Below are 11660 nucleotides of genomic sequence, written 5' to 3' on the forward strand. Positions count from 1 at the left end.
ACATAAATTTATATTCTGTTGGAATTTGATTTTATTACAGGAATATGATATGCCAATACTGAAACATTTATTAAAGATTTGGATTTTTTTAAAATTTTAGGATCCAAAGATAAATTACCAATTTTAACTCCATTAAACAATAATCGGCTTGTTCCTTTTTCAATGTTTAATAATTATTTAAAGATTTGGAATTCTAAAGGTATAAAGACAATACAGGACTGTTTTCTAGAGGAACAATTTCTTTCTTTTATCCATTTGAGAGAATGATTTGAAATACCTTTAAACTCTTTATTTGTGTATTATAAGCTTAGGGCTTTGGTAAAAGATAATTATGGTAGGGAGATGTATTTACCTACTTTGTCGAAATTTGAATCTTTGACTTCTACTATACCAAAGAATGGTTATGTTTCAGTTATGTATAATCTATTACAAGACAATATGAATACATCAGATTGGGGAAAATCTAAACTTAAATGGGAGACTGATTTAGTGTTTACTTTTCCTGAAGATGATTGGGCGAACGTGTGTCAGGACTAATGTAAGATATTGTATGGTCAATTATAATTTTTTACATTGATCGTATTTGACCCCAGAAAAGTTTTTTTTTTAATGGGTTTAGTAATTCAGATTCTTGCTTTAGATGTGGTTTATGTATTCATAGTTTTTTACATGCTGTTTGGACCTGTGTGAAAGTCCAACCATTCTGGCAAGATATTAAAATAGTTTCAAAAAAATTGTATAATTTTTAACTACCTTTGGATCCAGTGATTTTTTTGTTGGGAGATTTGTATTAATTCAGGGGAATGGGTTTGGATAAAGTTCAAATTGCTTTTGTACATTTGGTGTTATTGGTAGCGCATAAATATGTTGCTATTACTTGGAAAGATGATGTAGAAATTAATATAATATGCTGGCATAATGAATTGAAAGTTTGTATCATTATGGAAAAAATTACTTATAATTTACATGACAATTATTCTTTTTTCGTTGATAAGTGGTCTCCGTATTTGAAATATATGCAATTAGAATTATTTTGAATTGTTATTAACATTTTTATATATATAAAATCTATTTATTTATTTATATATATAAATGATTTAAAATTTTAGCTCCCCTTAAGGGAATTAGCTGAAGGGGTGGGGTGGGGTTGTTGTTTTTTTAAAAAAAATTTTTTATTGTTTGTTGTGTTTTTTTTAATATATATAACTAGATGCAATGCCTCTCATCACCAGGAACTGGTGCAACTCTTCACTCATGAAGCTAGACCTGTGAATGAATGTGGAGCATCCGAACATGGTAAAAAGCTGCACCAGTTCCTTGATAACAGAGGCCGTGGAGGTATCGGGTCAAAGGATGGCAAACAGAAAATGGGATTATTCGTCTATAACTGAGAGGAAATAGACGATCTTGTTTGTGGAAGGCAGTAGACCTTTAAAGTCAATGCTGAGTCGCTCAAAGGGCCAAGTGGTCTTTATTACATGGGCCTGCGCTGGATAAAAGAAGCCCGGTTTGCATTCTGCATGGACCTGGCTATACTCAGTCATTGTCCGGACTTCCTGGACAGTGAAGGGGAGATTTCAGGATTTCACAAAATGGTACAAGCATGTGACGCCCGACTGGCAAAGGGTGTTGTGCAGTGCCTGAAGTTGGTCAAAATGGCGCAAGTCTGGGACAGAGCATCAGGGGAGTCATTGAGCTTCCCCAGCCTATACTGAATATCATAGTTGAACGTGGCCAGCTCAACTCTCCAGCGCAAGATCTTATCATTTTTGTCCTTGCCTCTTTGGTGGTGCTGAACATGGGGGTTTAAGAGTCTTAATGAACAGAGGTACCTGATGGTGTAAGTCCATTGGTCATTGGTGACACAGGTCGACGGGGTAGATATAAAGGCATTTGGTGTCATAGCAAAAAGAAAGTGTGGAAGAGAATCACCCCAATGTGGCCCGCAACAGATAGCTGTGTTTACAAAGGGAAGTTCGATAGGCTGGGTTAATTCAACTAGAATGTAGAAGGCAGAGGTGTGATCTTCCTGAAGTTCATAAAATTATGAGGGGCATGGATAGGATGGATACTTGGAGTCTGGGTAAGAAAATCTAGAAATAGAGGGCACAGGTTTAAAGTGAGAGGACAGAAATTGAAAGGAGATCTGTGGGGTAAGTTTTCTTTACACAAATGGTGGTGGTTATCTAAACTGAGGAAGCAGAAAAAAACATAATTGCAATGAATAATGGCCATTTGGACAGATAGTGGGGTCTATCTACTACTCTACAATCCTCTGGAAGAATACCAGAACCTATAGGACCCTAGAAAATGACAAAACAGAACTTCTACTATTTTTCAAACCACAATTTCAGAATTATTTGATGTCAATCATCTTTCAAACACACCAACATTTCTTTTAATTTTTGCCAAATTTTTAGTTTCTTCAATTCCTCCTCCTACTGGACCCTTATTCCTCTAATATACAATATTCCTGCACCCTCCAAAGGAATTGAATTCTGAGAGAATAATCCTTATTGTGATTTTTTTTGGTAATACAAACTTGAGAAAAAATTGACAAAATTGATTGTTCATTTCACAAATTGTTTTTATTTAGCTTTTTGTAAATTCTGTGGGACCAAATGGTTATCCTTCCCTCAAATTTAGTGAAGACAGCAAGGATGACATTTTCCATTCAAACTGTTGTGCCACAAGCATACATTATGCTTGCTACTCTTGTGTTTCTTCAGCTCTGAAGATAGAAGCCAAGAAAGTGTTTATAATACTATTGAAAAGACAAGCTGTGTGCTACCTTTCTTCCATCTGTTTCCAATGTAATTTTATCTTTGCAAATTTTAACTTATTGTCACAATTATTGGCATTGCAAATCAGTATTGCCAAAGAAATTCTTAAATTTGTGACAAATATTGTGACAATATCCAGTAAAACACTGGTATCTGAAAACTAAACTGATTTTTGCCAAAAGTTGGAAATTAACAATTTCAGTGAAAGACAATTAATAGAAACATTTATTTATTTATTATCTATCCATGGGTTGTTACAGTGATATAGAATTACAATCTGTCACATCCATTTCAATGGACTTAAAGAATTAATGAATGTTATATTGTTCAATAAACTATTTTACCTGTCAATAGTAGAGATTTATTACATCGGTTTCCCAAGCAAAACTCTTAAATAGTTTCCCACTGAGAACTGAATGATTTTTCCTTAAAGATGAAGCATCCATTTGATTACTGTGGAGAGGTTAAATAGAACAAAGAAAATAGAGCAATACACCAATACAGCCTCTTCAGCCCACCATGTCTGCACCGAACATGATTCCCAAGTTAAAGTATAACTCAGTTGCCTGCATATTATATATATCCCTCTGTTCACCATAAATTCATGTGTCCATCCAGAAAACTCTTAAATGCTACTATTGCAATTGTTCTACTACTATCCCTGACAACCCATTCTACCACAGTCCCTTTAAATTATTTGTCTTGTACAACTCCCTTAAACCACACCCACCTCAATGCATGTCCTCTCACACGTGACAATTTTATCCTGAGTTAAGGATTCTGATTGTCTAACCATATGAAGTCCCTCATGATTTTATAAACCTGTCAGGTCTTCCCTCAGCCTGCTAGTCTCCAGAGAAAACAACCTCTCCACAAAACTCGCACCCTCTAATCCAGGCAACATTCTGGTAAATCTTTTCTGTGCCCTTTCCAAGCCCCACCATCATTCCATAAAGTAGTCCTGCAATTTTTAGACACTTTCATTGCTGATCACATATTATCTGAGAATGAAATATAAAATTCTGCCTCTGAATTACAACAAATCAGCCAGATAAGGAGAAGAAGCATATCAAATTTATTATGAATTGCTTAAACTTCTATTTGACATACGTAGAATTGGGATGGGCCATTGTCAATCTGGTTTTGATCAGGGAGCATTTAATTCTGCAAATGTCACAGTACATAAGGTGTGCCTGGAAATTTGAATGGATTACTTGCCTGTGCATGTAATCAAAGCAAAAGTCCTGATGCAATAAACTGATTCAGAGCAGCAAGAACTGACAAATTCCAGCACATTTCTTTATACCATGCATCTTACAAGAGTGGATGGAAAATTACTGTGACTGTGGGGTTTAAAAATGAAACTCTCAATTTAATCAGCAATTTTTGAAAAAATATATTTTAATGTTGAGTATATCAACTTACTTCGGAATCAATGAAGTGGCCAGCTGGTCACCACACAATCCTTTTAAAGCGAACTTCATCTCATTCTATGGTTCTGGGTGCAGGTCAATAGGACTAGTTAATAATGTTTTGGAGCAGACTAGAAAGGTCCGTGCTGTCATGTTCTATGGTTCATTATAACTCTATTTGCCTATTGAATATATGCACACCATTTAGTTGGCTGCCAGTGTAAATAGTTAGCAACAGCTTTGAATTACTTAATAATTGCAGTGAGTTATTTAAAAGGGTGCAAACACTGGTTCAGTGAGTGAAGTTTTCAATTCAGTGAGGTGCAAGATCATTGGATTTGTCATCTTGTCATTTCATTAATGGAGGAATTAAAATGTAAGGGACAGGTGATGCAAATGGTGCAGAAAGCTGAGAGAGAGAGAGAGTACTGGATGGTTCAGGAATCAGGATGTGGTCCTGATGCTAAACTGACATGAGAAGGAGAGAAGTAATAATTATTTCAAGCTGTGTTGATCAATGCAGGGCTAAATGTTCAAAGATTGAATTTGTCTGAAATTACATCAAGAATAGAAAGGCACTGCCTATTTGAAACAAAGGATGTGAATTATCAATTTGGCCCCTTGTGTTGAGCAAAGGTTCGATTCATGCTGAGGCTTGACTATATTTCCAATCTTGTTTCCTGCTCTCCTCCAAGAAATCTACCTGCAGTGGGGGTTGGAGAAGGAGGCAAAGGGTGGAAATTGTAGATAGCAAAGACACCACATTCTGTTGTCCCAGACTGAAAATTAAAAAGAGAAGTGCTCCGAGTGTAGGTTTTGTGCAAGAGCATATGCACTCTGGAATTACAAATCACAGCCATATCCCCAATCTTCTGTGGGGATGCAAATATCCCCAATCTTCTGTGTAAAGTGCAAATAATTTCATGGATTCAGTTGTTGTTAACTGGGGTCATGGCTCCAACACTTACAGATGGATGACCATGGATTACACCATTAGTTTATATCAAGATGTCATTGAAAATCATTGGTCAGAGGAAGGGCCATACAAACAGACAGAGGGACATGTGAGCCCCCACTCCCGCAGGAACTCAGATGAAGGAGTTGTTATATATGTCCATGTGATTGATTGCTGTATAGAGTCACTGCAAGTGTCCCTCCATCAATCTCTCCTCCTTACCACGGAGGAGGTGGTAGACAATTGCTCCTGAGTCATACTGGTGGAGCTGGTCCTAAGGACAAAAGAGATTTAATGCATCCATTCTTGGGGTCAGGATCTGTGGAAACAGTTCCTTTGCATCTTACTTTTGAGGCTTCACTCAACCCACAGGCTTGATTCTGCTCGAACACTGTTGCAAGACGGTGCATTTCAACTACATTTACAATGATTCAACTATTACAGCCAAGCAGCAGAGTCATGTAGAGCCATGTTGATTTTTAGGGTCACCATCCTCCATCAGGACACTCGATAGTTTGGTTCTGTTTAATACTTTTCATATTTGTCTGCATTTGAGACTAACCAATAACAAGTACCTGAAGCAGCAAACCACATGTGAGCGCTTTCTGAACTCTGGCTTTGCAGAATTTGAGAATGGTTATTTGCAATCAGGTGCTGAGATGCTGCAGTTAGTGAATCCAGTGACTGCTAAAAAAGACAGTGAGGCTAACAGTATCCAATTTCCCCTCCTATGTACAGAAAACCCTACTGGTATTGAAATTCTTACCAATCTTCACTGATTGTGGACTGGAGGTGAGAAAATCCATGATCCAATTATGCAGTGGGGTGTTAACTCCCAAGATTTGGAGTATGCTGATCAGTTTTGAGGGGATGATAGTGTTAAATGTCAAACTGTAGTCTCTAAAGATCTTCCTACTGTATGCATCCTTATGTCCAGTTGTTCCAGGGTTTTGTGTAGGGCCAATGAGATGGCATCTACCGTAAACCTGTTGTCACGTTAGCCATGTCACCACTTGGACAGGAGCTGTTATGCTTCATCAACAGCCTTTCAAAACACTTCATCACTGTTGATATAAGTGCTTCTGGTCGATAATTGTTAAGGCAGGTTACTGCGCTCTTCTTTGGCACCTGTATGATTGACGCCTGTTTGAAATGCAAAACATGCTGACATACATAACCAGACATACACACACATACAGAAATATAATACCTATGCAGAACAAGTATTTTAACTATATACATAAATAAATAAATACTTTTTTTTTAACAAATGAGAACCTCAGATAGTTAGTGAGAGCAGTTCCTTTGGTCGTCCAGCATTCTCACTGCCCATGGCAAGAAGCTGTTCCTCAGCCTGGTGGTACTGGCTCTGATACTCCTGTTTCTCTTCCCTGATGGGAGCAGCTGAGACATGCTGTGTGCAGGGTAGAAGAGATCCTCAATGATTTTGTGTCCTCTCTTTAAAGCGTGCAAGACAATAATCCTGGTAGATCATGTTGATGGGGGGCGGGGTGGGGTGGGGGAGGGAGACTCCAGTTATCCTCTCTGCCATTTTTATGGTCCTGTGAATTGACCTCCAATTTATTTCTCTGCAACAACCATGCCACACTCTTCTGTTCTATAAGTCGATATTGTATAATATTGTAACTTTTTAAAATTAATTAACTGCCAGTGTTTATCTTCCGATGATATTTTTTGTATATCTTTTTCAAATACTGCTATTTCTTTTTCTAATTTATCAATATCCTACATATATTCCTTCTTAATTTTTGAAGTAAAACTTATTATTTGACCTCTTAAATATGTTTTCAATGCATCCCAAGTAATAAAGTTATCAACAATATCACAATATCACAAAATAATTTAACATGATATATTTTAAAAATCACAAAAATCTTTTCTTTTTAATAACATGGGATTTAATCTCCATCTATATACTGACCGTTGCTTTTCAGCAAATTCAGTTACCATCAATAATGGAGAATGATTAGACATTATTCTTGCTTTTTAATCAACATTTTATACTCTTAATTGATTTTGAACTGAAAGTAAGAACAAATTGATTCTAGAATAAGAATCAAACAGATTAGAGTAAAAAGAATACTCTCTATCTCTAGGGTGAATTTTCCTCCATATATCAACTAAATTTAAATCCTTCATCAATTGATGCGGAGCTTTAGAACAAACTACTGTTCTTGAAGATCTATGTAAAAAAGGGTCCAAACAAAAATTAAAATCACCACCTATTAAAACATTCTCATATGCATCCGTCAAGTTAAGAAAAGTACCTTGTACAAATTTTTCATCATCTAAATTAGGTGATTAAATATTTAAATGAGTCCACATTTCAGAAAATGTTTGACAATTCAAACAGGATCTGTAACAGGATCTGTAACAACATTATGAATTTTAATTGGTATTTTTTTCTTAATTAAAATTGCCACTCCCTTCACCTTAGAATTAAATGGAGAAAAAAACTACTTGATCTACCCAATCTCTTTTCAATTTCAAGTGTTCTTTTTCAGTTAAATGAGTTTCTTGTAAAAAAGCAATATGTAGCCCTAATTTCTTAATGTAAGATAGTAATTTCTTTCTTTTTATTTTTCTGCTAAATCCCATTAATATTGAAACTAATAATCTTAATTGCTTTATTCATATTTCCTTATTTTTAAATATTTTAATCCTTTCTCTCCAGGAAGAATTCTCATATGTTAACATATGATCTCGAGCGTTACCACCTGCAATCCAAAAAAACTGTACATAGTATATACATGTAAACAAATAAAGAACTATAAACAGATAATGAATGTAAACAAACTGTGCAATGCAGAGTATTTAAAAATCAATAAAGTGCTCAAGAGTCCTTAAATGAGTACCTGATTGAGTTTATTGTTGAGGAGTCTGAGGTTGGTGGAGTAGGAGTTGTTCCTGAACCTGGTGGTACGAGTTCTGTTGGCAGCTGTGGGAAACAGAGCATGTGCTGGGTGGTCCTTAATGATAGCTGCTGGTCTTCAACAGCAATGTTCTCTGTAGATGCTCTCGATTGTGGGGAGGGTGTTGCCTGTAATGTCCTGGGCTGTGTCCATGAACTTTTGGAGGGCTTTTCACTCAGGGATATTTGTGTCCCCATACCAGACCGTGAGGCAGCCAGTCAGCACAGATTCTACCACATATCTATAGAAATACTCCATGGTTTCTGGTGTCATACCAAACCTCCATAAACTCCTGAGGGAGTAGATGAAATTATGTGCTTTCTTCACAAGTGTATTGGGTCTGGGAGAGATCATCTGTGATAGTGGCTTCCAAGAACTTAAATTTGCTCACACTCTCCACCTATGATTGTATACCTCTGGCTTCCCCCATCCTGAAGTCAACAATCAGCTTCAGAGTTATGTTGACATTGAGTGCAAAATTGTTGTTGGTGCACTATTCAACCATCCTGAATGCTTTACAATCCACTACTGTCAGCAAATTTGTTGATGGTGTTATTGTCATACCAAGGTTTAAAATGAGTAGCTAAGAAGACAGCCCTTTTGTTCTCCAGTACTGATGGAGATTGTGGAGGTGATGTTTTTACCAATCCTCTGTGACAGAGTGTATAGATATGTTTCTGGGAGATAAATAGGGAAAGATTTGTAAGAGTAGATCACATACAAACACTTTAAAACAGATCTTATTTAAAGAACGGGAGCTCTGCCCCATGCTAGACATGTCAGGGCCAACAGTCTTTCCATGAGCTTTGGAAAATGCCCAACAGACTTCACTAATGGATTGTTGTTTACAAAAAGGCAATAGATGAAAGATCTTGTTGGAGCCGCAGCTTGTCTCGAGCTGTTCTAACAGGCTTTCTCTCAGAGAGAGAGAGAGAATGAGACAGAGATCTCTTCTACAGCATTAGAGCCAGTAATAGCAGTTGGGACTGGAACAGGACAAGCTGGCAAGCTTGTGCAAAGCCCCATTTTGGAAGACGGCCGGGTCAAAGCCGTTGAGGTTCATACAAGAGGAGAGGACTGACTGTCTAATGTTTCACTTGGATTAAGAGAAACAAAAAGGCACTCTGTGATGACATGAAAAAAAGAGGTTATCATCTGGAGATCCCTGAAGGGGGCATGTTTCGTCAGCAAGACACTGGAGTGGCTGATTAAAAAGGAATCAGTTGTGGATGTCCTGGAACAACAAATCTCTCTCTGAAAATTGACAAGAATCTTCCTAAGCTGCAACCGTTTACCTTTCAAGCACCAAAGCCTGGCGAACTTTATAAATGTTAAATTCTATGCAACCAGTGAACTTGGACGAATGAGAAGTGAGATTGGACTGTGAACCAAATAACTTTTCTGAACTTACACACACATTACATACATGAGCCCTTAGAATTAGAAAGGGGTTAAGTTAGGTTAATTACATTAAGTTAAAGTGTGATTCTGTTTTCACGTTTAAAGATAATTAAAAGCAACTTTTGTTTAAGTAACTATTTGCCTTGGTGCTTGCTGCTTGCTGCTTGGTTTATGGGTCCTCTGAGCTCATAACACCTCATTGATTGTGGTCTTGAGGTGAGGAAATCCATCATCCAATTGTACAATAGGATCTTGGTGTTTGCTGATCAGTTTTAGGGGATATGGTGTTATATGCTGAATTGTAATCGATAAAGAGCATCCCAATCATTGCATCTTTCATGTTCCAGGATTTTGTGTAGAGCCAGTGAGATGGCATCTGTTGCTATGATAGGTGAACTGGAATGTATCCATGTCTGTATTCCACGCTGTATTTCAAGAGTCATAGAGTCACAGAGATCAGATCATGGCTTGGCTTTGCAAACGAAGATTTAGAAAGAGGGCTGTCAACATCTGCTGCAGACTTGCTGGTGGCCAATGCAGGACAAACATGCCCAACCACAGTGGCTGCAAGTAAAATTCTGTTCTGGGTTTGGTGCTGCTGTTTCATGGTTCTTTTTCCATCTCCTCAAGGCCAGCCCTGCATGCATTCTCAAAGGAGGAGACAGACTGGTGAATGATGTGTCATGTGATTGGATGGATTGGTTGGATTGGATTGGATGGATGTGATAGGCACCAAGGGATTTCTTCAGAGAGTCATTGTATCTTTTTTTTTTCAGAGCCCCTCTGTATGATGGCCAGCAGCGAGTTTGGCATGATCTTGGGTAGGCAATAATCCTCCAGCCTTGAGATGTACCATGCCCAGTGTAGCTGTATCCTCATCAGCAAGGTCTCAATGCTGGTAACCTCCACTGGTTCGAGGATTTCAATGTTGATGATGAAAACACTCCAGTAGATGTTGAGGATGGTGCAGAGGCAGCACTAGTGGAAGCGCTCAAGGAGTTGTAGATGGTGATGGTAGGTGACCCACGACTCAGAGTCTTACAGGAGGGTGATCAGAACAACAGAAATACACAGCACACAAATACAAACTTTGGTCAAACATCTTTGACAACCAAGTTGCCTATCTGAGCTAGATATATCTGCTTGCACTTTGTCCATATTCCTCTTTCCTTCCCATGTACAACACTAATGTCTTATACATCGCAAAACTGTACCCACTTCTACCACGAACTTTGGTAGCTTGTTCATAATCCCCTACACTCTGTGTGAAAAAGTTACCCCATGGCTCCCTTTTCAATCTTTATACCCTCAACCTGATAGATCTTATTCTTATTCCTTATTCTAATATATCCGAATTTTAAAGTATCATCTTCCAAAAGCATGTACTACGATATTCTGAATTTTGATCTCTTTAACCCATAAATCAAACTCTGTGGTGTTTAATGTAGTTTTAATTAATTAATAAAACAGATAAAGATTTTGTATAGCTTCACATTAAGACTTTCATAATGATGAATAACAAAGTATTTACTACATAATGATACAAAGGCTTCAAGATTATAGCTTAAAGAAATACACAAACTTTAAAGAGATGAAAAAAGTATTTAAAGAGACATGTACATGTCGAACAATCAAATCAGAAATATGAAATTCCTTAGCACTTCTGGCATTATTGCTTTTTCCATTCTTCCTCCTACTCATTTACAAGAGTAGGATTTAGCTTGTAAACACGATTTATTTTTGTAACATTGAGATTCTTCTTCAATTTTGATATCTCATTATCAAACTCCTTTTTCTGACAAAAATGAATTATCTCCAATTCAGCATTCACCAATTCATCAACTGTTAGGTAACGGCTCTTTTGAGTCTTCAGATTCTCTTTCTTGATATGATTTAAAAGCATAGTTTTTAACCTAAGAATCCATGCTACTGCCTTTTTCAAACAAAAGCATGAAGAGTGATAGCAAATTAATTGAGTGACTGGATCATTCTCGTTAGATATTTGAATAGTACTTACATTAGTATTTTGGATTTCAGGTTCCTCCATTGAAATTTCTCCATTGATTAGCATGCAAAACCTTTTCAATTTCTTTAATTCTATTAGTTACAAAGGTACGAAACCTTGTGGTTTTGTTATTAATATATTTAGGCACAGATGTATTATCAGTCCAAAACA

The sequence above is a fragment of the Narcine bancroftii genome, chromosome 1 (genome assembly GCF_036971445.1).
Source record: "Narcine bancroftii isolate sNarBan1 chromosome 1, sNarBan1.hap1, whole genome shotgun sequence".
Classification (NCBI taxonomy): Eukaryota; Metazoa; Chordata; class Chondrichthyes; order Torpediniformes; family Narcinidae; genus Narcine; species Narcine bancroftii.